Source organism: Phyllobates terribilis, unplaced genomic scaffold, assembly GCF_046119375.1.
Source record: "Phyllobates terribilis strain yellow unplaced genomic scaffold, ASM4611937v1 Scaffold_13__5_contigs__length_258822181, whole genome shotgun sequence".
Classification (NCBI taxonomy): Eukaryota; Metazoa; Chordata; class Amphibia; order Anura; family Dendrobatidae; genus Phyllobates; species Phyllobates terribilis.
In genome coordinates, this window is record NW_027362773.1 from 184,041,909 (window position 1) to 184,068,550 (window position 26,642).

Below are 26,642 nucleotides of genomic sequence, written 5' to 3' on the forward strand. Positions count from 1 at the left end.
TTTTACTTCACTAGGTGCAGTAAAAAAATTGGTATTCTATACACAGGTGGTATATCTTGCAACACAGATAGGCTACTCCACTGACTAACACACTCTGCAATAGGCCAAAAAGGATTAGCTTTGCTAGATTCAGCCAAATGCTGTGAAAAAAACTTGCACAGCACTGGCACAGACCTGCCTGGCAAAAACTGATAGGAACTGATGTAACCTAGTCCTGAAAAGGACTCCAATTACAATTAGTCTTTACTCCCACAATCTATCTATTTAAGAGCACAGACCTGCCTGATAAAAGTCGTAGGAAATGCTGTAACCTAGTCCTTAAAAGGACTGCAATCACAACTATTCCCTACTCCCAAGCTATCTGTATATTTGTGCGAAAATTGGCTTGAAATTAACAAGGTATAGCGCACACAGCAACAGCGGTGCCGTCTAACACGCAGCTGCAGCAGTGAGAAAATGGTGGCGACGGGGAAAATGGCTTGGTCTTATAGGGCAAGGACATGTGACATACACTGCCAATCACACATGCCCTTGCTTGTGTGAAAAAAAGCACTTCGCTCCGTGTGTGCGCTGCTGATAGGCTGACAGATTGCACCTCCCCACTGCAAATGCGGGAAAGAGAAAAAAAAATGGAGATCTTCATTGTTCCTGCAGAGATCCATCCCCTGCCCCTCCCCCCGCCCCGCTGTACACTTAAACTGCGTATTAACATTAATTTTCATCATTACTGAGAAAAAATCCAGTTATGATTTTGGTGCACGAACAGTTATCGAACATAACCTCGAACAGCCGAATTTTTCTCAAATTGTTCGTGTTCGCCGAGAGGCTCGAACACCGCCCAAAACAGCTCGAATTTGAGATTGGCGAACAGTTCGAGTAGAACAACGCTCATCTCTAGTATTGAGCGCCTTTTAACCTCATTAAGTTTCCCAAAACGCCAAGCGGTTAACAGAAGTGAGCATATCATTTTTCAGGTATATTTTGCTTGCTTTATACTTGCTATACAAGTCAATGAGTAGGTTAGAAAGACCCCTGGAAGGTTCCTGAGTGACGTTCACAGCATTTTGCGAGCAACAAAGAAACTTAAGCAAACTCATTTGATTCCCAAAACAATACTTAGAAAAACATCACCAAACTATGTTTACAAAAATGCTGGAAAACACTAAAAAGGGTGATTCAGGAAAAGAATCGCTGTCATTTCTTGAGGCCGTTTCGGCTTGAAATCCTGGTCAGTTTCAACCACCTGGAAAAAGTGTCATGCGAACATTGGCACAAGTCATAGAGTACGATTGCTTGGTGTGACATAGATGATATGAGTTTTGCTTCATGAAGTCAAGATTAACTTTTGAGTTAAACTTTCTTGATAGATAGATCTTTTTGCCATGTGAATTTTAACTTTCTCTTTTTATGTTAAACCATGTGCATTGGCAAATTGAGTGTGAGCAGAAAAGATAAAACCGCTATGCACAAAGAATTCCTCAGGTTCCACTGAGATTTGAACTCAGATCACTGGATTCAGAGTCCAGAGTGCTAACCAATACACCATAGAACCACATGACCAACGAAGCTGGCTGGATTTTCTTTTGAAAACAGTAAAAGAGCATGTGTAAATATTGGAAATGTGAGAAATTCACTCTTAATCCAGTGATCTGAGTTCTAATCTCAGTGGAACCTGGGAATTCATGCATTATGATGAAAACTGGTTCTAAAGCTGTTCTGCAAATGTATATCTAACACACATTGGTAAATTAATATCTCCTCCCTTTTTATTCCACAAGTGTGCTTAAAGTTCCATGATGTCAAAACAAAGACAGTTTTAAAATGTTGATGAAATCTGGCTAATAATTAGCGTGCTGGATCTATCAGCTGGAAAAAGGGTGAGAAAAAAAGAAATTGCAAAACTTCTGCTCATCCAGAAGTCACTAAAGATTTTTCATGGTGTGCTAAAAGGTTCCATCGGAAAGATAATTCTAGTAGAGTTTGTGCAAACCATAGTTCATATCCCAGTCCATCAGCCATGGCAGTAGTCTGTGTTCGCTGGAAAAAGGAGGATTTTCACCACATACCTGATGGCACCCTCTGAGCTTTGTTTGATTGGTGGTGTGATGCACAAGTGACAGCTCATCCGGCTGACTAATCAAAAGAAGATCTACAGATGCTGTTAAGCTGGTTCTACAAATACAATCCATAGATTACAGACCATTTCTGTGGGGGATAGACTAGGGAATGTGAAAATTGATCTACTCAGATAATTCGATAAATTGTTACATGAAGTTAAACGTAGTTGGCAGGATTTGAACCTACGTGGGAAGACCCCAATGGATATCTAGTCCATCACCTTAACCACTCGGCCACAACTACTCAGACACTGTTTCTTTCTTATGAGTTTCACACCTTTTCTTATAGCACTATGATCAATATCAGTGAGTATCCTTCTGGAAGACATTTCAGAAAATGGAAGATTTCAATTGGAAACAAAATTCCAGGCCTCACTGAAATGAAAAATCTGATTTAAAGGTATCATCAATTGGAACCTTTTACAGTTCAAGGTTTATTAAAATTCATAAGGCGGATTTAGAGTGACTTTGTTCCAAACACCTCCTGAAAAAGGCTTTGAAAATGCTCAATAGTTTGAACAGATTCATTTCCATGCCAATAGACTTGCAGTTCATATGATCAGGTATTGAGCGCCTTTTAACCTCATTAAGTTTCCCAAAACGCCAAGCGGTTAACAGAAGTGAGCATATCATTTTTCAGGTATATTTTGCTTGCTTTATACTTGCTATACAAGTCAATGAGTAGGTTAGAAAGACCCCTGGAAGGTTCCTGAGTGACGTTCACAGCATTTTGCGAGCAACAAAGAAACTTAAGCAAATTCATTTGATGCCCAAAACAATACTTAGAAAAACATCACCAAACTATGTTTACAAAAATGCTGGAAAACACTAAAAAGGGTGATTCAGGAAAAGAATCGCTGTCATTTCTTGAGGCCGTTTCGGCTTGAAATCCTGGTCAGTTTCAACCACCTGGAAAAAGTGTCATGCGAACATTGGCACAAGTCATAGAGTACGATTGCTTGGTGTGACATAGATGATATGAGTTTTGCTTCATGAAGTCAAGTTTAACTTTTGAGTTAAACTTTCTTGATAGATAGATCTTTTTGCCATGTGAATTTTAACTTTCTCTTTTTATGTTAAACCATGTGCATTGGCAAATTGAGTGTGAGCAGAAAAGATAAAACCGCTATGCACAAAGAATTTCTCAGGTTCCACTGAGATTTGAACTCAGATCACTGGATTCAGAGTCCAGAGTGCTAACCAATACACCATAGCACCACATGACCAACGAAGCTGGCTGGATTTTCTTTTGAAAACAGTAAAAGAGCATGTGTAAATATTGGAAATGTGAGAAATTCACTCTTAATCCAGTGATCTGAGTTCTAATCTCAGTGGAACCTGGGAATTCATGCATTATGATGAAAACTGGTTCTAAAGCTGTTCTGCAAATGTATATCTAACACACATTGGTAAATTAATATCTCCTCCCTTTTTATTCCACAAGTGTGCTTAAAGTTCCATGATGTCACAACAAAGACAGTTTTAAAATGTTGATGAAATCTGGCTAATAATTAGCGTGCTGGATCTATCAGCTGGAAAAAGGGTGAGAAAAAAAGAAATTGCAAAACTTCTGCTCATCCAGAAGTCACTAAAGATTTTTCATGGTGTGCTAAAAGGTTCCATCGGAAAGATAATTCAAGTAGAGTTGGTGCAAACCATAGTTCATATCCCAGTCCATCAGCCATGGCAGTAGTCTGTGTTCGCTGGAAAAAGGAGGATTTTCACCACATACCTGATGGCACCCTCTGAGCTTTGTTTGATTGGTGGTGTGATGCACAAGTGACATCTCACCCGGCTGACTAATCAAAAGAAGATCTACAGATGCTGTTAAGCTGGTTCTACAAATACAAACCATAGATTACAGACCATTTCTGTGGGGGATAGACTTGGGAATGTGAAAATTGATCTACTCAGATAATTCGTCAAAATGTTACATGAAGTTAAACGTAGTTGGCAGGATTTGAACCTACGCGGGAAGACCCAATGGATTTCTAGTCCATCGCCTTAACCACTCTGCCACAACTACTCAGACGCTGTTTCATTCTTATGAGTTTCACACCTTTTCTTATAGCACCATGATCAATATCAGTGATTATCCTTCTGGAAGACATTTCAGAAAATGGAAGATTTCAATTGGAAACAAAATTCCAGGCCTCACTGAAATGTAAAAATCTGATTTAAAGGTATCATCAATTGGAACCTTTTACAGTTCAAGGTTTATTAAAATTCATAAGACGGATTTAGAGTGACTTTGTTCCAAACACCTCCTGAAAAAGGCTTTGAAAATGCTCAATAGTTTGAACAGAATCATTTCCATGCAAAAAGACTTGCTGTTCATATGATCAGGTATTGAGCGTCTTTTAACCTCATTAAGTTTCCCAAAACGCCAAGCGGTTAACAGAAGTGAGCATATCATTTTTCAGGTATATTTTGCTTGCTTTATACTTGCTATACAAGTCAATGAGTAGGTTAGAAAGACCCCTGGAAGGTTCCTGAGTGACGTTCACAGCATTTTGCGAGCAACAAAGTAACTTAAGCAAACTCATTTGATGCCCAAAACAATACTTAGAAAAACATCACCAAACTATGTTTACAAAAATGCTGGAAAACACTAAAAAGGGTGATTCAGGAAAAGAATCGCTGTCGTTTCTTGAGGCCGTTTCGGCTTGAAATCCTGGTCAGTTTCAACCACCTGGAAAAAGTTTCATGCGAACATTGGCACAAGTCATAGAGTACGATTGCTTGGTGTGACATAGATGATATGAGTTTTGCTTCATGAAGTCAAGTTTAACTTTTGAGTTAAACTTTCTTGATAGATAGATCTTTTTGCCATGTGAATTTTAACTTTCTCTTTTTATGTTAAACCATGTGCATTGGCAAATTGAGTGTGAGCAGAAAAGATAAAACCGCTATGCACAAAGAATTTCTCAGGTTCCACTGAGATTTGAACTCAGATCACTGGATTCAGAGTCCAGAGTGCTAACCAATACACCATAGAACCACATGACCAACGAAGCTGGCTGGATTTTCTTTTGAAAACAGTAAAAGAGCATGTGTAAATATTGGAAATGTGAGAAATTCACTCTTAATCCAGTGATCTGAGTTCTAATCTCAGTGGAACCTGGGAATTCATGCATTATGATGAAAACTGGTTCTAAAGCTGTTCCGCAAATGTATATCTAACACACATTGGTAAATTAATATCTCCTCCCTTTTTATTCCACAAGTGTGCTTAAAGTTCCATGATATCACAACAAAGACAGTTTTAAAATGTTGATGAAATCTGGCTAATAATTAGCGTGCTGGATCTATCAGCTGGAAAAAGGGTGAGAAAAAAAGAAATTGCAAAACTTCTGCTCATCCAGAAGTCACTAAAGATTTTTCATGGTGTGCTAAAAGGTTCCATCGGAAAGATAATTCAAGTAGAGTTGGTGCAAACCATAGTTCATATCCCAGTCCATCAGCCATGGCAGTAGTCTGTGTTCGCTGGAAAAAGGAGGATTTTCACCACATACCTGATGGCACCCTCTGAACTTTGTTTGATTGGTGGTGTGATGCACAAGTGACATCTCACTCAGCTGACTAATCAAAAGAAGATCTACAGATGCTGTTAAGCTGGTTCTACAAATACAAACCATAGATTACAGACCATTTCTGTGGGGGATAGACTTGGGAATGTGAAAATTGATCTACTCAGATAATTCGTCAAAATGTTACATGAAGTTAAATGTAGTTGGCAGGATTTGAACCTACGCGGGAAGACCCAATGGATTTCTAGTCCATCGCCTTTACCACTCAGCCACAACTACTCAGACGCTGTTTTATTCTTATGAGTTTCACACCTTTTCTTATAGCACCATGATCAATATCAGTGATTATCCTTCTGGAAGACATTTCAGAAAATGGAAGATTTCAATTGGAAACAAAATTCCAGGCCTCACTGAAATGTAAAAATCTGATTTAAAGGTATCATCAATTGGAACCTTTTACAGTTCAAGGTTTATTAAAATTCATAAGACGGATTTAGAGTGACTTTGTTCCAAACACCTCCTGAAAAAGGCTTTGAAAATGCTCAATAGTTTGAACAGAATCATTTCCATGCAAAAAGACTTGCTGTTCATATGATCAGGTATTGAGCGTCTTTTAACCTCATTAAGTTTCCCAAAACGCCAAGCGGTTAACAGAAGTGAGCATATCATTTTTCAGGTATATTTTGCTTGCTTTATACTTGCTATACAAGTCAATGAGTAGGTTAGAAAGACCCCTGGAAGGTTCCTGAGTGACGTTCACAGCATTTTGCGACCAAAAAAGAAACTTAAACAAACTCATTTGATGCCCAAAACAATACTTAGAAAAACATCACCAAACTATGTTTACAAAAATGCTGGAAAACACTAAAAAGGGTGATTCAGGAAAAGAATCGCTGTTGTTTCTTGAGGCCGTTTTGGCTTGAAATCCTGGTCAGTTTCAACCACCTGGAAAAAGTGTCATGCGAACATTGGCACAAGTCATAGAGTACGATTGCTTGGTGTGACATAGATGATATGAGTTTTGCTTCATGAAGTCAAGTTAAACTTTTGAGCTAAACTTTCTTGAAAGATAGATCTTTTTGCCAAGTGGATTTTAACTTTCGATTTTTATGTTAAACCATGTGCATTGGCAAATTGAGTGTGAGCAGAAAAGATAAAACAGCTATGCACAAAGAATTTCTCATGTTCCACGAAGATTTGAACTCAGATCGCTGGATTCAGAGTCCAGAGTGCTAACCATTACACCATGTAACCACATGACCAATGAAGCTGGCTGGATTTTCTTTTGAAAACAGTAAAAGAGCATGTGTAAATAGTGGAAATGTTAGAAATTCACTCTTAATCCAGTGATCTGAGTTCTAATCTCAGTGGAACCTGGGAATTCATGCATTATGATGAAAACTGGTTCTAAAGCTGTTCCGCAAATGTATATCTAACACACATTGGTAAATTAATATCTCCTCCCTTTTTATTCCACAAGTGTGCTTAAAGTTCCATGATATCACAACAAGGACAGTTTTAAAATGTTGATGAAATCTGGCTAATAATTAGCGTGCTGGATCTATCAGCTGGAAAAAGGGTGAGAAAAAAAGAAATTTCAAAACTTCTGCTCATCCAGAAGTCACTAAAGATTTTTCATGGTGTGCTAAAAGGTTCCATCGGAAAGATAATTCAAGTAGAGTTGGTGCAAATCAAAGTTCATATCCCAGTCCATCAGCCATGGCAGTGGTCTGTGTTCGCTGGAAAAAAGGAGGATTTGCACCACATACCTGATAGCACCCTCTGAGCTTTGTTTGATTGGTGGTGTGATGCACAAGTGACATCTCACCCGGCTGACTAATCAAAAGAAGATCTACAGATGCTGTTAAGCTGGTTCTACAAATACAATCCATAGATTACAGACCATTTCTGTGGGGAATAGACTTGGGAATGTGGATATTGATCTACTCAGACAATTCGTCAAAATGTTACATGAAGTTAAATGTAGTTGGCAGGATTTGAACCTACGCAGGGAGACCCCAATAGATTTCTAGTACATCGCCTTAACCACTCGGCCACAACTACTCAGATGCTGTTTCACCCTTATGAGTTTCACACCTTTTCTTAGAGCACCATGATCAATATCAGTGATTATCCTTCTGGAAGACATTTCAGAAAATGGAAGATTTCAATTGGAAACAAAATTCCAGGCCTCACTGAAATGTAAAAATCTGATTTAAACGTATCATCAATTGGAACCTTTTACAGTTCAAGGTTTATTAAAATTCATAAGGTGGATTTCGAGTGTCTTTGTTCCAAACACCTCCTGAAAAGGGCTTTGAAAATGCTCAATAGTTTGAACAGATTCACTTCCATGCAAAAAGACTTGCTGTTCATATGATCAGGTATTGAGCGTCTTTTAACCTCATTAAGTTTCCCAAAACGCCAAGCGGTTAACAGAAGTGAGCATATCATTTTTCAGCTATATTTTGCTTGCTTTATACTTGCTATACAAGTCAATGAGTAGGTTAGAAAGACCCCTGGAAGGTTCCTGAGTGACGTTCACAGCATTTTGCGAGCAAAAAAAAAATTTAAACAAACTCATTTGATGCCCAAAACAATACTTAGAAAAACATCACCAAACTATGTTTACAAACATGCTGGAAAACACTAAAAAGGGTGATTCTGGGAAAGAATCGCTGTCGTTTCTTGAGGCCGCTTCGGCTTGAAATCCTGGTCAGTTTCAACCACCTGGAAAAAGTGTCATGCGAACATTGGCACAAGTCATAGACTACTATTGCTATGTGTGACATAGATGATATGAGTTTTGCTTCATGAAGTCAAGTTTAACTTTTGAGTTAAAATTTCTTGATAGATAGATCTTTTTGCCATGTGGATTTTAACTTTCTCTTTTTATGTTAAACCATGTGCATTGGCAAATTGAGTGTGAGCAGAAAAGATAAAACCGCTATGCACAAAGAATTTCTCAGGTTCCACTGAGCTTTGAACTCAGATCGCTGGATTCAGAGTAAAGAGTGCTAACCATTACACCATGGAACCACATGACCAATGAAGCTGGCTGGATTTTCTTTTGAAAACAGTAAAAGAGCATGTGTAAATAGTGGAAATTTGAGAAATTCACTCTTAATCCAGTGATCTGAGTTCTAATCTCAGTGGAACCTGGGAATTCATGCATTATGATGAAAACTGGTTCTAAAGCTGTTCCGCAAATGTATATCTAACACACATTGGTAAATTATTATCTCCTCCCTTTTTATTCCACAAGTGTGCTTAAAGTTCCATGATATCACAACAAGGACAGTTTTAAAATGTTGATGAAATCTGGCTAATAATTAGCGTGCTGGATCTATCAGCTGGAAAAAGGGTGAGAAAAAAAGAAATTGCAAAACTTCTGCTCATCCAGAAGTCACTAAAGATTTTTCATGGTGTGCTAAAAGGTTCCATCGGAAAGATAATTCAAGTAGAGTTGGTGCAAATCAAAGTTCATATCCCAGTCCATCAGCCACGGAAGTGGTCTGTGTTCGCTGGAAAAAAGGAGGATTTGCACCACATACCTGATGGCACCCTCTGAGCTTTGTTTGATTGGTGGTGTGATGCACAAGTGACATCTCACCCAGCTGACTAATCAAAAGAAGATCTACAGATGCTGTTAAGCTGGTTCTACAAATGCAATCCATAGATTACAGACCATTTCTGTGGGGAATAGACTTGGGAATGTGGAAATTGATCTACTCAGATAATTCGTCAAAATGTTACATGAAGTTAAATGTAGTTGGCAGGATTTGAACCTACGCGGGAAGACCCCAATGGATTTCTAATCCATTGCCTTAACCACTCGGCCACAACTACTCAGACATTGTTTCTTTCTTATGAGTTTCACACCTTTTCTTATCGCACCATGATCAATATCAGTGATTATCCTTCTGGAAGACATTTCAGAAAATGGAAGATTTCAATTGGAAACAAAATTCCAGGCCTCACTGAAATGTAAAAATCTGATTTAAAGGTATCATCAATTGGAACCTTTTACAGTTCAAGGTTTATTAAAATTCATAAGGCGGATTTAGAGTGACTTTGTTCCAAACACCTCCTGAAAAAGGCTTTGAAAATGCTCAATAGTTTGAACAGATTCATTTCCATGCAAAAAGACTTGCTGTTCATATGATCAGGTCTTTTAACCTCATTAAGTTTCCCAAAACGCCAAGCGGTTAACAGAAGTGAGCATATCATTTTTCAGGTATATTTTGCTTGCTTTATACTTGCTATACAAGTCAATGAGTAGGTTAGAAAGACCCCTGGAAGGTTCCTGGGTGACATTCACAGCATTTTGCAAGCAAAAAAGAAACTTAAACAAACTCATTTGATGCCCAAAACAATACTTAGGAAAACATCACCAAACTATGTTTACAAAAATGCTGGAAAACACTAAAAAGGGTGATTCAGGAAAAGAATCGCTGTCGTTTCTTGAGGCCGTTTCGGCTTGAAATCCTGGTCAGTTTCAACCACCTGGAAAAAGTGTCATGCGAACATTGGCACAAGTCATAGAGTACGATTGCTTGGTGTGGCATAGATGATATGAGTTTTGCTTCATGAAGTCAAGTTTAACTTTTGAGTTAAACTTTCTTCATAGATAGATCTTTTTGCCATGTGGATTTTAACTAGTGTTGAGCCACCCCCGTAGTGTTCGAGTTCGGTTCGGTTCGTCGAACACCCGTGTGTTCGCCGAACTGTTCGTCGAACTGTTCGTCGAACACCTTTGAACACCGTTAAAAACCAATGGCAGGCAAACAAAAACACATAGAAACACATAGAAAACACCTTCAAAGGTGTCCAAAAGCTGACAAACTGCTCAGAAGACATAACTAACACATGGAAAAGTGACAAGTACATATAGTCATGCGAAAATAAAAGAGGTGGAGGAGTAAAAGGAGGGGGAGACACAGATATAGGCATGTCATGCCCTTCTAAAATCCAAAAAGTGAGAGGCCGACACGGCCAGTCCGCTCCTGCCCGTGCCACCTCCGTGTCGCCGGGTTTGTGCCAGAGCCGCGGTGAACCCTGATGGCCAGCCCCCCTCTCCCAATACTGGTGCCTGTCCGCTGGTGGGTCGAGCGAGCCCCCCTGTGGTGGAGGCAGCTCTAAGCTTTTTAATTTAAATTGTCTCTCTAATTTGAATGAATACACTTTAAATCCATTTACAAGGATCTATTGGAGGGCAAGTCTCATGCCAGCAGCCGCGTAATTCCAGCTCCAGTAGCGTCCACTAAAGCTGCTGCAGTTAAAAAGCTTTTATAAGGATCGAGCTCGGCTGTCCACCGCAAGGCATCCTACTGCCAGTCCCAGCCCCTATGCCTTGGGGTGCCTCCTGATGCTCTTCACTGAGTATCCCATGGTCCCGAAGCATTTCCTTTGAAAAAATTAAGTGTCTAAACTACAGGTGGTGTAGCTTGCTTAACAGCCGGGATATTCCGCTGACTAGCAGACACTGCTACTAGGCACAAAGTATTTCCTGGGCTAGATGCAGTTAAAAATTTGTAATTAGATACTCTCGTTGGATGCTGAGAAAGCATTCCATATTGTCTCCTGGCACGCCATATATGATTCTCTTAAAAAGCTTGGGGTAGGGGTCTAGGGGACCCTTTTATAGCCAAAATCACGGCCCTGTATCGCAATGCGTCACCTAGGCTGAAGATAAATGGAACTGTAGCACCCTGAGGGCTCGGTTGCTACAGAGGTATTGCACCTCACCCAGAGGTGTGATATCTCACTCTCAGCTAAGGATGGAGTGTGGATCAGGACCCGACACCTGCATGCATTACACCACATTGCCGTGGGGCAGGGCGACCAATATGCCCCTGAGATGGGCACGACAGTCCCTGTCCCTGGCTGGAGTGGGGGGAGGGAACACTGAGGAAGGGGAACCCTGTAGTGCAGGAGCAGGGAGGAAGCAGTTCCTGGGTGCATTGAGAAGGGAGTATAAAAGGTGGGCACCATCTTAGTTCAGTGCAGAGAAGTCTGAGCAGAAGTGGCAGGGAGCAGGGGCTCTGCATGAGCTCTGCTCCGGAGGCGGGCCTAGTAACAGAGGCCCAGGCCTGGAAGAGGGAGAAGGAAGGAAGAGGAGCGGAGAAGGCTCCAGGAACGAGGAATGAAGGGATCCCAGGGGTGCAGACGGGCGAGTCGCCACCGCACGCCCGAATCCACCTGCGTGGAGGGGTCAGGCCAAAGGGGGAGACCGGTCCCTGAAACTAGTGGAGGCAGGAAACGACCCTCAGCTAGAAACCGGAGGCTTTTTATGTGGCGCAGCCCCTCGCTACACCCGCTAGGAAGGCACCACATAGGGTCAGGGAAACTGGCGCCAAGTTTACCAAGAGGAGGCCCGAGGCAGCCGGACAGAAGGGTTGGTAAGAAAGGCCAGACAAAGGACACACAAAGGGGGTCCTGTGAAGCGCTCCAAAGTTATCTGGGAGTTGTCTGAGCCCCTCACCTGGTGAGCACAGTATGACGTGGGCAGCCGTTATCTGCAGACGTGGTCTGGATAATAAGAACTGTGAGTAAAGGCCCTGGACTGCATCACTGACTCCGTGTCGTTACTGCAGCTGCCCTGCACCATCACCCTCATCCTCCGCATACACTGCCCTGAGGCTATACTCCTCCCGTGGGGAGTTATGCTACGCTCTGCTGCACCCACAACACCAGCCTCAGCGGTCTGCCCTGCAGCGGCGGTTCACTCTGACCGCAATCCACGGGTGGCGTAGTCGGACATTTAAACATCAAAACCACATAAATAGTTCCGCCACTGGTTTGACCACCCTGAGCCACGGAACCGGGTCGCCGCCACGAAGACTACAACCACCAGCATCCACCAAAAAGGGTCCGGCTCCGGGTGTCCCAAGGCCCAGGGGGTGCATCAGAACATTTTCATCACGTTTCACAATCACCAATGGGACAAGGCAGGGATGTCCTCTGTCCCCTCTCTTATACATCCTAGTGACGGAGCACCTGCTCTCATCAATTCGCCATAACCCCAATATTAGGTGGATTGAGGTGGGAGGCACCGAGTACAAGTGCTCTCTATTTGCTGATGATGTCCTAGTATATATCACTCAATCACATATATCCATCCATGCTGTTATGGCTGAAATAGATCACTTTGTTACATGGTCAAATTTTAAAATCAATGCAGTGAAGTCTGAGGCCCTCGATGTCTCCCTCCCCAAATTCATATAGGATTCCATCCAGTCCAACTTTCCCTTTGCCTGGCCCTCACAGGGTATCAAATACTTAGGAATTCCTATTCATAGAGACCTCTCCCATCTATGTTATCTTAATTTTGGGCCCTTTATTGAACAACTCCATACAGACCACGGTTGGCAAGTTAGAACTGTAAGATTCACTACGTGAACCACTGGTGTTTTGTGGAAAAGCACATGTACACTGCGTTCCAAATTATTATGCAAAAAGTGTTTAGGAGTGATAAGGGAAGAATTTGTTTGTCAGTTAAACTCATTGATGGTGATGTGTGTCAGGGCTCTTTATATCACTGTAAGCAATTGCAGACACCTGTGCTAATTAGTTTGGCAGGTGTGTCCAATGAAAGGCAAGACTACTTAAGAAGGCTGTCTCACATTATTAAGCAGCCTACATTTTCTGCCAAAATGGGAAAGAAAAAGGATGTGTCGGCTGCTTAGAAGCAACAAATTGTGGAGTGTTTAGGTCAAGGCATGACTACAATCAACATTGTGCGATGATCAGGATGAAGTGTCTTGGCAATCAAGAAGTATGTAGCTGATTCACAGTACACACGTGTGCGTGCTGATAAGGGCAAATTGAGGACTCTTTCCTACAGGCAATTACGTCAGGTTGAAAGAGCAGCGGCAAAAAAGCCTTGTCATAGCAGCAGACAAGTTTTTGAAGCTGCTTGTGCCTCCAACGTCCCCCGAACAACAAGATGCAGGGTCCTTCAGAGGTTTGCAGCTGTGCATACGCCATCCTGTCGACCTCCTCTATCCACTTCACGCAAGCAGAAACGGCTCCAGTGGGCCAAACATTACATGAAGACTGATTTCAAAACTGTTTTGTTCACGGATGAGTGCCGTGCAGCGCTCGATGGTCCAGATGGATGGAGTGGAGGATGGCTGGTTGATGGACACCCCACGCAAACACGGCTACAGCGCCAACAAGGAGGAGGTGGAGTAATGTTTTGGGCTGGAATCATGGGGAGAGAGATTGTCGGCCCCTTTAGGATCCATGAAGGCGCTAAAGATGAACTCCATAATGTATGTGGATTTTCTCAAACAGCACTTCCTGCCATGGTTCAAGAAGAAGAACCGTGTATTTCACAGCAAGATCATTTTTCTGCATGATAATGCACCATCTCATGCTGCACATAAAACATCTGCATCTCTGGCTGATATGGGCATAAAAGGGGACAAACTTATGGTGTGACCCCCATGCTCCCCTCACCTGTACCCCATTCAGAACCTTTGGAGCATCATTAAAAGGAGTGTCTATGATGGCGGGAGGCAATTCACATCTAAGCAACAGCTCTGGGAGGGTATTCTGTCCTCATGCAAAACAATTGAAGCAGAAACCATCCAAAACCTGACAAATTCAATGGACGAGAGAGTTCAGAAGCTCCTTTCGAACAAGGTGTCCTATGTGAAAATGTAACATCACCTAGAATAAAGTTTTGAGTTGAAAACTGTTTGATTTCAGTTTCTAACAACCTGCTAATGCTTATAATTTCAAAAATGACCATTTTTTTGGTCTTTATTAAAATGAAAAGGTTGATCGAAAAGTTTGGGGGATCTAAGAGTGTGGCAACCCAGTAGTCATGATTACTTCGAATTCTGACAATATGAGGGTCATGCTGCATGTAGTGCAGCAAGAAGGCACTTATGTGTCTTGCGCATCTCGGAGCCCCAAAATTATTTTCCGGGCTAGATGCAGCTAAAAATTATTATTAATTTTAAATCTGGTGAAGCTTTAGTATAGATGGCCTAATAGGATCAGTGCTGCACACTGCTACAAAGCCCTAATTGTTTTCCAGCCAAGATACAGATAAACATGATTAGTAATTTGAAAGCTTAAAACGGTTGGTAGGGTGATTTTAACCAATCATCAAGCTTTTACTCTCCCCAGGATGACACAGGGGTAGAAAAGTCGTTTCGGATCCATGATTTGTTCATCTTTATGAACGTGAGTCTGTCTACATTATCAGTGGAGAGCCGCGTGCGCTTATCTGTCAGCACACCACCAGCAGCGCTGAACACACGTTCATACAGAACGCTGGCTGCGGGGCATGACAAGATCTCCAAGGCGTAAGTGGCTAACTCCGGCCATTTATCCAGATTGGAAGCCCAAAAAGAGCAAGGGTCCAGTGACACAGTCGTGGCTTCAATGTTTACTTGGAGATACTCCTGTACCATCGTCTCTAGGCGTTGACTATGTGTCAGACTTCTTGTCTCCTGTGGCCTTGCAAAGGATGGGCTAAAAAAGTGGTGAAATGATTCCGCAAAATTGATGTTACCAGCAGATACTGTGGTTCTGTTACGGTTTGAGTGCTGAACACTTGACGGTCCCACGGTTGGCAAGTTGGAACTGTGAGATTCACTACGTGCACCACTGGTATTTTGTGGAAAAGCACATGTAAGATTCTGCAACAGTCTCTGCTGATACTCCTGCATGCGTGCATCCCTTTCTATGGCAGGAATAATTTCTGCAAATTTACTTTTGTACCGGGGATCTAACAGTGTGGCAACCCGGTAGTCAGGATTATTTCTAATTCTCACAATTCGAGGGTCATGTTGCAGGTAGTGCAGCAAGAAGGCACTCATGTGTGTTGCGCATCCAGGAGCACCAAGTCCCTGTTGTGTTGGTGGCGAGGTAACAATCATGCTTCTTTCCTCTGTCCTCTCCCCCCAACCTCGCACAACAGAAATGTGATCAAGGTCTCCCTCATCTGATGAGTCTTCCATCAGTTCGTCCTCCACTTCTTCCTGGGCACCTGCACCTTCCTCACTAGTTTGGCTGCTACCATGCGCCCTGGTAAAACCATCTCCCCCACCCTCACATGCCTGCCGCCTTGGTGCTGCCGATCGTCTGGACCTTGCAGATGTTAGCCCTTCCGCATACAACTCCTCCTCCTCTACTTCCTCCACCTCCTCTTGTGCCACCACCTGACTCCGAATTCTGTTTAACATGTGCTCCAGCATGTAAATCACCGGAATAGTCATGCTGATAATGGCATCGTCAGCACTAAACATCTTCGTCGCCATTTCAAAACTGTGCAGAAGGGTGCATAGGTCCCTGATCTGAGACCACTCCTCCAGTGTGATTTGCCCCACCTCTGAATCTCGTTGGCCCAGGCTATACGTCAGAAGGTATTGCACCAGGGCTTGTCGGTGCTGCCACAGTCGCTGCAACATATGCAGAGTTGAATTCCACTGGGTAGGCACATCGCATTTTAGCCGGTGAAGTGGCAGGCCCAACGACTTCTGTAGAGATGTAAGTCGCTGAGCTGCGGGATGCGAACGGCGGAAGTGAGCACACAGCGACCGTGCCCTCTGCAGAAGGCCATCTAGTCTGGGATAGTGGGCTAAAAATTGCTGGACAACCAGGTTCAACACGTGAGCCATACAAGGCACGTGTGTGACATTGCCCCGGCGAAGGGCCGCACCCAGGTTTGCAGCATTGTCGCACACGGCCTTCCCTGGTTTCAGGTCAATTGGAGACAACCATTCATGAAATTGGTTCTCCAGAGCTGACCACAACTCCTCAGCTGTGTTACTCACATTTCCCAGACATTTCAATGTAAAAACCGCCTGATGACGTTGAGCCCTACTGCCAGCATAGTAAGGAGGTGTGCAGGATCCCTTCTGCGCAGTTAGAAAGCTTGTGGCATGACCAGACAGGCTTTGGGTGCAGGTGGAAGACCGAGAGGAGGTTGAGGAGGCAGAAGCAGTGGAGGAACTTTGAGATAAAGAGGATTGGCGCACAACTCGTGGGGACGGCAAGACTTGGACAGCAGCCCCTTGTCCTGCTGTCACCATAGTTACCCAGTGCCCAGTCAGCGACATATAACGCCCCTGTCCATGCCTACTCGTCCAAGTGTCTGTGGTGAAATGCACCCTGTCACACACAGAGTTTCTCAAAGAAGCGGTGATGTTGTGTGCGACATGCTGGTGGAGCGCAGGCACACCTTTCTTTGAGAAGTAGTGCCGACTGGGCATCTGGTACTGGGGCACTGCGACGGACATAAGGTCTCGAAAATCCTCTGTGTCCACCAGGTGGAAAGGCAGCATTTCTGTAGCCAAGAGCTTGAAGATGGTGAAATTCAACCTCTTAGCTTTCTCATGGCTAGGAGGAAATGGTCTTTTACTTGTCCACATCTGAGGGACCGAGGGCTGGCTAATGTGCTTAGACGGGGTTGATAAGGGTGTCCCCGGCAAACTGCCGGTCTGTGAGGGAGATGCAGGCGGACATGTTAGGTTGCCTTGATCCAAAGGTGGTGCTATCGATGTCGGACAGCGCTCAACACCAGCTGGTGTTACCACCTCCAAAGAAAATGATGACCTGCCAATCACGCTGGCTGTTGCGGGTAAAGAGGTGGCAGGTCTGCGCCCCAAAACAGGTGTGACTGCTGTCCCCCGAGTCACAGAGGATGAAGAGGCCGCGGATGCACAAGATATGGCAGACGGTGGTTGGCCCGGCCGGCTAGGCCGCATTGTAGCACACTGAGCTTCCCACTGCAACTTATGCTTCATGTCCATGTGCCGGTTCATGCATGAAGTACTCAAACTATGTATTTTTTGGCCTCTACTTAGCTTTTGCTGAAAAATGTTACAGATAACACGAGTTGGGTCATCTTTATCGATCTGAAAAAATGCCCAGGCTACGCAAGGCTTAGCACCCATGCGACCTGAAGAGCCACCACGACTTGTGGTGAGAGGCAGAGTTGTGTTTGAGGATGCAGTTGTTGACGTGCTTCCAGTACTACGTCTCTGTCCAGGAAGGCGCAACCTGACCTCGTCGTCACTAGCATCTTCCTCCACCTCCTCTGCTGACCTCATCTCTTGGCTGACTGTGGGTTGACAGTAAGTGGGATCTCCAACCTCATCATCATCACCCTCTGCGTTATCACACCCGTCGTCCTCAGAGCCAACCTGTTCCTGCCCTGACAAAAAACTAAAGTTGTCGCTCCAATCAGGTATTTGAGTCTTATCATCGTCTTCCTCATTGTCTCCACCAACAGGAGTTACAGTTTGGGAATGAGGGTCTACATTATGGTCAGAACCTTCTGCGTCTGGTCCTGGATCCGACTCATAAAGATTCTGGGCATCAGTGCAGATCATTTCCTCGTCTGGATTCACAGAAGCGCTGGAGTCGACCTCTGATTCCCAGGCTTAAGTATGAGTAAACAGCTCTGCAGACTCAACCATCTGTTCTACCTCATACTCAGACGGGCAGCTGGAGATTTGGGAGCTGTGAGGAAGCAAGTGCGATTGGGGTGACACCTTTGAGGACTGGAGTATTTGTGGTGTTGAAGTTGATGTGGAGGAGAGCCCACTTAAAGGAGCACTTGATATCCGTTGAAGCACCTGCTGTTTTTGTGCCTCATCTGGAATTTGTAGCGATTGGCGTGGCCGTAAGAAAGGGATCTTATCACATTGTCCGCTAAAAGAAGTAGACATTTTAGTTTGGCTGGAAGATGGTCTTTCTTCTGCAGATGTTACTGTTGCTTTACCACCTACCCCACAGACACAACCTTTTTTCCACTTCCCAACACGCCTCTTCCCCTTTCCACCAGCAGCAGGCCTTTTTCCACTCATTTTGGTGGTTAACTAATTCACAACTCTGGAGATGTTTGCACAAAAAAACAATGGATGGGAACCGAGCAGAGCTGAGTGGCCAAACTGTGGTATTAGGCCAAAACTATTGGCTGGGTTAGATGCAGAAAAAAATTATATTCAATTTGCAACCTGATGGAGGTCTGTATAGATGGATTAATAGAACAAGTCCCACACACAGCTAGAAGCCCAATATTTTTCAGAGGTAGATGCAGAAAAAATATATTCAGTTTGCAACCTGATAGAGGTCAGTATAGATGGACTAATACAACAAGTCCCACACACAGCTAGAAGCCCAATATTTTTTCAGAGGTAGATGCAGAAAAAAATATATTCAGTTTGCAACCTGATGGAGGTCTGTATATATGGATTAATAGAACAAGTCCCACACACAGCTAGAAGCCCAATATTTTTTCAGAGCTAGATGCAGAAAAAAATATATTCAGTTTGCAACCTGATGGAGGTCTGTATAGATGGATTAATAGAACAAGTCCCACACACAGCTAGAAGCCCAAATATTTTTTCAGAGGTAGATGCAGAAAAAAATATATTCAGTTTGCAACCTGATGGAGGTCTGTATAGATGGATTAATAGAACAAGTCCCACACACAGCTAGAAGCCCATATTTTTTCAGAGCTAGATGCAGAAAAAAATATATTCAGTTTGCAACCTGATGGAGGTCTGTATAGATGGATTAATAGAACAAGTCACACACACAGCTAGAAGCCCAATATTTTTTCAGAGGTAGATGCAGAAAAAAATATATTCAATTTGCAACCTGATGGAGGTCAGTATAGATGGACTAATACAACAAGTCCCACACACAGCTAGAAGCCCAATATTTTTTCAGAGGTAGATGCAGAAAAAAATATATTCAGTTTGCAACCTGATGGAGGTCAGTATAGATGGACTAATACAACAAGTCCCACACACAGCTAGAAGCCCAATATTTTTTCAGAGGTATATGCAGAAAAAAATATATTCAGTTTGCAACCTGATGGAGGTCTGTATAGATGGATTAATAGAACAAGTCCCACACACAGCTAGAAGCCCAATATTTTTTCAGAGGTAGATGCAGAAAAAAATATATTCAGTTTGCAACCTGATGGAGGTCTGTATAGATGGATTAATAGAACAAGTCCCACACACAGCTAGAAGCCCAATATTTTTTCAGAGGTAGATTCAGAAAAAAATATATTCAGTTTGCAACCTGATGGAGGTCTGTATAGATGGATTAATAGAACAAGTCCCACACACAGCTAGAAGCCCAATATTTTTTCAGAGGTAGATGCAGAAAAAAATATATTCAGTTTGCAACCTGATGGAGGTCTGTATAGATGGATTAATAGAACAAGTCCCACACACAGCTAGAAGCCCAATATTTTTTCAGAGCTAGATGCAGAAAAAAATTATATTCAATTTGCAACCTGATGGAGGTCAGTATAGATGGACTAATAGAATGATGCTATGCCCAAAAGATTTTACTTCACTAGGTGCAGTAAAAAAATTGGTATTCTATACACAGGTGGTATATCTTGCAACACAGATAGGCTACTCCACTTACTAACACACTCTGCAATAGGCCAAAAAGGATTAGCTTTGCTAGATTCAGCCAAATGCTGTGAAAAAAACTTGCACAGCACTGGCACAGACCTGCCTGGCAAAAACTGATAGGAACTGATGTAACCTAGTCCTGAAAAGGACTCCAATTACAATTAGTCTTTACTCCCACAATCTATCTATTTAAGAGCACAGACCTGCCTGATAAAAGTCGTAGGAAATGCTGTAACCTAGTCCTTAAAAGGACTGCAATCACAACTATTCCCTACTCCCAAGCTATCTGTAGATTTGTGCGAAAATTGGCTTGAAATTAACAAGGTATAGCGCACACAGCAACAGCGGTGCCGTCTAACACGCAGCTGCAGCAGTGAGAAAATGGTGGCGACGGGGAAAATGGCTTGGTCTTATAGGGCAAGGACATGTGACATACACTGCCAATGACACATGCCCTTGCTTGTGTGAAAAAAAGCACTTCGCTCCGTGTGTGCACTGCAGATAGGCTGACAGATTGCACCTCCCCACTGCAAATGCGGGAAAGAGAAAAAAAAATGGAGATCTTCATTGTTCCTGAAGAGATCCATCCCCTGCCCCTCCCCCCACCCCGCTGTACACTCAAACTGCGTATTAACATTAATTTTCATCATTACTGAGAAAAAATCTAGTTATGATTTTGGTGCACGAACAGTTATCGAACATCACCTCGAACAGCCGAATTTTTCTCAAATTGTTCGTGTTCGCCGAACGGCTCGAACACCGCCCAAAACAGCTTGAATTTGAGATTGGCGAACAGTTCGAGTAGAACAACGCTCATCTCTAATTTTAATTTTCTCTTTTTATGTTAAACCATGTGCATTTGCAAATTGAGTGTGAGCAGAAAAGATAAAACCGCTATGCACAAAGAATATCTCAGGTTCCACTGAGATTTGAACTCAGATCACTGGATTCAGAGTCCAGAGTGCTAACCATAACACCATTAAACCACATGACCATTGATCATGGCTGCATTTTCTTTTGAAAACAGTAAAAGAGCATGTGTAAATAGTGGAAATGTGAGAAATTCTCTCTTAATCCAGTGATCTGAGTTCTAATCACAGTGGAACCTGGGAATTCATGCATTATGATGGAAAATGGTTCTAAAGCTGTTCCGCAAATGTATATCTAACACACATTGGTAAATTAATATCTCCTCCCTTTTATTCCACAAGTGTGCTTAAAGTTCCATGATATCACAACAAGGACAGTTTTAAAATGTTGATGAAATCTGGCTAATAATTAGCGTGCTGGATCTATCAGCTGGAAAAAGGGTGAGAAAAAAAGAAATTGCAAAACTTCTGCTCATCCAGAAGTCACTAAAGATTTTTCATGGTGTGCTAAAAGGTTCCATCGGAAAGATAATTCAACTAGAGTTGGTGCTAATCAAAGTTCATATCCCAGTCCATCAGCCACGGCAGTGGTCTGTGTTCGCTGGAAAAAAGGAGGATTTGCACCACATACCTGATGGCACCCTCTGAGCTTTGTTTGATTGGTGGTGTGATGCACAAGTGACATCTCACCCGGCTGACTAATCAAAAGAAGATCTACAGATGCTGTTAAGCTGGTTCTACAAATACAATCCATAGATTACAGACCATTTCTGTGGGGGATAGACTTGGGAATGTGGAAATTGATGTGCTCAGATAATTCGTCAAAATGTTACATGAATTTAAACTTAGTTGGCAGGATTTGAAGATACACGGGAAGTCCTCAATGGATTTATAGTCCATCGCCTTAGCCACTCGGCCACAACTACTCAGACACTGTTTCATTCTTATGAGTTTCACACCTTTTCTTATAGCACCATGATCAATATCAGTGATTATCCTTCTGGAAGACATTTCAGAAAATGGAAGATTTCAATTGGAAACAAAATTCCAGGCCTCACTGAAATGTAAAAATCTGATTTAAAGGTATCATCAATTGGAACCTTTTACAGTTCAAGGTTTATTAAGATTCATAAGGCGGATTTAGAGTGACTTTGTTCCAAACACCTCCTGAAAAAGGCTTTGAAAATGCTCAATAGTTTGAACAGATTCATTTCCATGCAAAAAGACTTGCTGTTCATATGATCAGGTATTGAGCGTCTTTTAACCTCATTAAGTTTCCCAAAACGCCAAGCGGTTAACAGAAGTGAGCATATCATTTTTCAGGTATATTTTGCTTGCTTTATACTTGCTATACAAGTCAATGAGTAGGTTAGAAAGACCCCTGGAAGGTTCCTGAGTGATTTTCACAGCATTTTGCGAGCAAAAAAGAAACTTAAACAAACTCATTTGATGCCCAAAACAATACTTAGAAAAACATCACCAAACTATGTTTACAAAAATGCTGGAAAACACTAAAAAGGGTGATTCAGGAAAAGAATCGCTGTCGTTTCTTGAGGCCGTTTCGGCTTGAAATCCTGGTCAGTTTCAACGACCTGGAAAAAGCGTCATGCGAACATTGGCACAAGTCATAGAGTATGATTGCTTGGTGTGACAGATGATATGAGTTTTGCTTCATGAAGTCAAGTTTAACTTTTGAGTTAAACTTTCTTGATAAATAGATCTTTTTGCCATGTGGATTTTAACTTTCTCTTTTTATGTTAAACCATGTGCATTGGCAAATTGAGTGTGAGCAGAAAAGATAAAACCGCTATGCACAAAGAATTTCTCAGATTCCACTGAGATTTGAACTCAGATCACTGGATTCAGAGACCAGAGTGCTAACCATTACACCATGGAACCACATGACCAATGAAGCTGGCTGGATTTTCTTTTGAAAACAGTAAAAGAGCATGTGTAAATAGTGGAAATGTGAGAAATTCACTCTTAATCCAGTGGTCTGAGTTCTAATCTCAGTGGAACCTGGGAATTCATGCATTATGATGAAAACTGGTTGTAAAGCTGTTCCGCAAATGTATATCTAACACACATTGGTAAATTAATATCTCCTCCCTTTTTATTCCACAAGTGTGCTTAAAGTTCCATGATATCACAACAAGGACAGTTTTAAAATGTTGATGAAATCTGGCTAATAATTAGCGTGCTGGATCTATCAGCAGAAAAAAGGGTGAGAAAAAAAGAAATTGCAAAACTTCTGCTCATCCAGAAGTCACTAAAGATTTTTCATGGTGTGCTAAAAGGTTCCATCGGAAAGATAATTCAAGTAGAGTTGGTGCAAATCAAAGTTCATATCCCAGTCCATCAGCCACGGCAGTGGTCTGTGTTCGCTGGAAAAAAGGAGGATTTGCACCACATACCTGATGGCACCCTCTGAGCTTTGTTTGATTGGTGGTGTGCTGCACAAGTGACATCTCACCCGGCTGACTAATCAAAAGAAGATCTACAGATGCTGTTAAGCTGGTTCTACAAATACAATTCATAGATTACAGACCATTTCTGTGGGGGATAGACTTGGGAATGTGGAAATTGATCTACTCAGATAATTCGTCAAAATGTTACATGAAGTTAAACGTAGTTGGCAGTATATGAACCTACACGGGAAGACCCCAATGGATTTCTAGCCCATCACCTTAACCACTCGGCCCCAACTACTCAGACACTGTTTCATTCTTTGAGTTTTACACCTTTTCTTATAGCACCATGATCAATATCAGTGATTATCCTTCCTGAAGACATTTCAGAAAATGGAAGATTTTAATTGGAAACAAAATTCCAGGCCTCACTGAAATGTAAAAATCTGATTTAAAGGTATCATCAATTGGAACCTTTTACAGTTCAAGGTTTATTAAAATTCATAAGGCGGATTTAGAGTGACTTTGTTCCAAACACCTCCTGAAAAAGGCTTTGAAAATGCTCAATAGTTTGAACAGATTCATTTCCATGCAAAAAGACTTGCTGTTCATATGATCAGGTATTGAGCGTCTTTTAACCTCATTAAGTTTCCCAAAACGCCAAGCGGTTAACAGAAGTGAGCATATCATTTTTCAGCTATATTTTGCTTGCTTTATACTTGCTATACAAGTCAATGAGTAGGTTAGAAAGACCCCTGGAAGGTTCCTGAGTGACGTTCACAACATTTTGCGAGCAAAAAGGAAACTTAAACAAACTCATTTGATGCCCAAAACAATACTTAGAAAAACATCACCAAACTATGCTTACAAAAATGCTGGAAAACACTAAAAAGGGTGATTCAGGAAAAGAATCGCTGTCGTTTCTTGAGGCCGTTTCGGCTTGAAATCCTGGTCAGTTTCAACCACCTGGAAAAAGTGTCATGCGAACATTGGCACAAGTCATAGAGTACGATTGCTTGGTGTGACATAGATGATATGAGTTTTGCTTCATGAAGTCAAGTTTAACTTTTGAGTTAAACTTTCTTGATAGATAGATCTTTTTGCCATGTGGATTTTAACTTTCTCTTTTTATGTTAAACCATGTGCATTGGCAAATTAAGTATGAGCAGAAAAGATAAAACCGCTATGAACAAAGAATTTCTCAGGTTCCACTGAGATTTGAACTCAGATCACTGGATTCAGAGTCCAGAGTGCTAACCATTACACCATGGAACCAAATGACCACTGAAGCTGGCTGGATTTTCTTTTGAAAACAGTAAAAGAGCATGTGTAAATAGTGGAAATGTGAGAAATTCACTCCTAATCCAGTGATCTGAGTTCTAATCTCAGTGGAACCTGGGAATTCCTGCATTATGATGAAAACTGGTTCTAAAGCTGTTCTGCAAATGTATATCTAACACACATTGGTAAATTAATATCTCCTCCCTTTTTATTCCACAAGTGTGCTTAAAGTTCCATGATATCACAACTAGAGATGAGCGTTGTTCTACTCGAACTGTTCGCCAATCTCAAATTCAAGCTGTTTTGGGCGGTGTTCGAGCCGTTCGGCGAACACGAACAATTTGAGAAAAATTCGGCTGTTCGAGGTTATGTTCGATAACTGTTCGTGCACCAAAATCATAACTGGATTTTTTCTCAGTAATGATGAAAATTAATGTTAATACGCAGTTTGAGTGTACAGCGGGGTGGGGGGAGGGGCAGGGGATGGATCTCTGCAGGAACAATGAAGATCTCCATTTTTTTTTTCTCTTTCCCGCATTTACAGTGGGGAGGTGCAATCTGTCAGCCTATCAGCAGCGCACACACGGAGCGAAGTGCTTTTTTTCACACAAGCAAGGGCATGTGTCATTGGCAGTGTATGTCACATGTCCTTGCCCTATAAGACCAAGCCATTTTCCCCGTCGCCACCATTTTCTCACTGCTGCAGCTGCGTGTTAGACGGCACAGCTGTTGCTGTGTGCGCTATACCTTGTTAATTTCAAGCCAATTTTCGCACAAATCTACAGATAGCTTGGGAGTAGGGAATAGTTGTGATTGCAGTCCTTTTAAGGACTAGGTTACAGCATTTCCTACGACTTTTATCAGGCAGGTCTGTGCTCTTAAATAGATAGATTGTGGGAGTAAAGACTAATTGTAATTGGAGTCCTTTTCAGGACTAGGTTACATCAGTTCCTATCAGTTTTTGCCAGGCAGGTCTGTGCCAGTGCTGTGCAAGTTTTTTTCACAGCATTTGGCTGAATCTAGCAAAGCTAATCCTTTTTGGCCTATTGCAGAGTGTGTTAGTCAGTGGAGTAGCCTATCTGTGTTGCAAGATACACCACCTGTGTATAGAATACCAATTTTATTACTGCACCTAGTGAAGCAAAATCTTTTGGGCATAGCATCATTCTATTAGTCCATCTATACTGACCTCCATCAGGTTGCAAATTGAATATAATTTTTATCTGCATCTAGCTCTGAAAAAATATTGGGCTTCTAGCTGTGTGTGGGACTTGTTGTATTAGTCCATCTATACTGACCTCCATCAGGTTGCAAACTGAATATATTTTTTTCTGCATCTACCTCTGAAAAAATATTGGGCTTCTAGCTGTGTGTGGGACTTGTTCTATTAATCCATCTATACAGACCTCCATCAGGTTGCAAACTGAATATATTTTTTTCTGCATCTACCTCTGAAAAAATATTGGGCTTCTAGCTGTGTGTGGGAATTGTTGTATTAGTCCATCTATACTGACCTCCATCAGGTTGCAAACTGAATATATTTTTTTCTGCATCTACCTCTGAAAAAATATTGGGCTTCTAGCTGTGTGTGGGACTTGTTCTATTAATCCATCTATACAGACCTCCATCAGGTTGCAAGCGGAATATATTTTTTTTCTGCATCTACCTCTGAAAAAATATTGGGCTTCTAGCTGTGTGTGGGACTTGTTGTATTAGTCCATCTATACTGACCTCCATCAGGTTGCAAACTGAATATATTTTTTTCTGCATCTACCTCTGAAAAAATATTGGGCTTCTAGCTGTGTGTGGGACTTGTTCTATTAATCCATCTATACAGACCTCCATCAGGTTGCAAACTGAATATATTTTTTTCTGCATCTACCTCTTAAAAAATATGTGGCCTTCTAGCAGTGTGTGGGACTTTCTCTATTAGTCCATCTATACTGACCTCCATCAGGTTGCAAACTGAATATAATTTTTTTCTGCATCTAGCTCTGAAAAAATATTTGGCCTTCTAGCAGTGTGTGGGACTTTC

At 42.0% G+C, this 26,642-nt stretch overlaps 10 non-coding genes across 10 annotated transcripts; all 10 read right to left on the minus strand.

Annotated features, from left to right (window-relative positions):
* Positions 1 to 1,480: 1,480 nt before the first annotated feature.
* Positions 1,481 to 1,552, minus strand: TRNAQ-CUG (transfer RNA glutamine (anticodon CUG)). The gene has a single exon. It is a non-coding gene; the product is annotated as a tRNA-Gln (tRNA).
* A 727-nt stretch (positions 1,553 to 2,279) lies between these two features.
* Positions 2,280 to 2,361, minus strand: TRNAS-AGA (transfer RNA serine (anticodon AGA)). The gene has a single exon. It is a non-coding gene; the product is annotated as a tRNA-Ser (tRNA).
* A 902-nt stretch (positions 2,362 to 3,263) lies between these two features.
* TRNAQ-CUG (transfer RNA glutamine (anticodon CUG)) lies at positions 3,264 to 3,335 on the minus strand. Its single transcript has one exon. It is a non-coding gene; the product is annotated as a tRNA-Gln (tRNA).
* A 727-nt stretch (positions 3,336 to 4,062) lies between these two features.
* Positions 4,063 to 4,143, minus strand: TRNAS-AGA (transfer RNA serine (anticodon AGA)). Its single transcript has one exon. It is a non-coding gene; the product is annotated as a tRNA-Ser (tRNA).
* A 903-nt stretch (positions 4,144 to 5,046) lies between these two features.
* Positions 5,047 to 5,118, minus strand: TRNAQ-CUG (transfer RNA glutamine (anticodon CUG)). The gene has a single exon. It is a non-coding gene; the product is annotated as a tRNA-Gln (tRNA).
* A 727-nt stretch (positions 5,119 to 5,845) lies between these two features.
* TRNAS-AGA (transfer RNA serine (anticodon AGA)) lies at positions 5,846 to 5,926 on the minus strand. The gene has a single exon. It is a non-coding gene; the product is annotated as a tRNA-Ser (tRNA).
* Positions 5,927 to 7,629: 1,703 nt separating this feature from the next.
* TRNAS-AGA (transfer RNA serine (anticodon AGA)) lies at positions 7,630 to 7,711 on the minus strand. Its single transcript has one exon. It is a non-coding gene; the product is annotated as a tRNA-Ser (tRNA).
* A 1,703-nt stretch (positions 7,712 to 9,414) lies between these two features.
* Positions 9,415 to 9,496, minus strand: TRNAS-AGA (transfer RNA serine (anticodon AGA)). The gene has a single exon. It is a non-coding gene; the product is annotated as a tRNA-Ser (tRNA).
* Positions 9,497 to 22,745: 13,249 nt separating this feature from the next.
* Positions 22,746 to 22,817, minus strand: TRNAQ-CUG (transfer RNA glutamine (anticodon CUG)). Its single transcript has one exon. It is a non-coding gene; the product is annotated as a tRNA-Gln (tRNA).
* Positions 22,818 to 24,529: 1,712 nt separating this feature from the next.
* Positions 24,530 to 24,601, minus strand: TRNAQ-CUG (transfer RNA glutamine (anticodon CUG)). The gene has a single exon. It is a non-coding gene; the product is annotated as a tRNA-Gln (tRNA).
* Between the last annotated feature and the right edge of the window lie 2,041 nt (positions 24,602 to 26,642).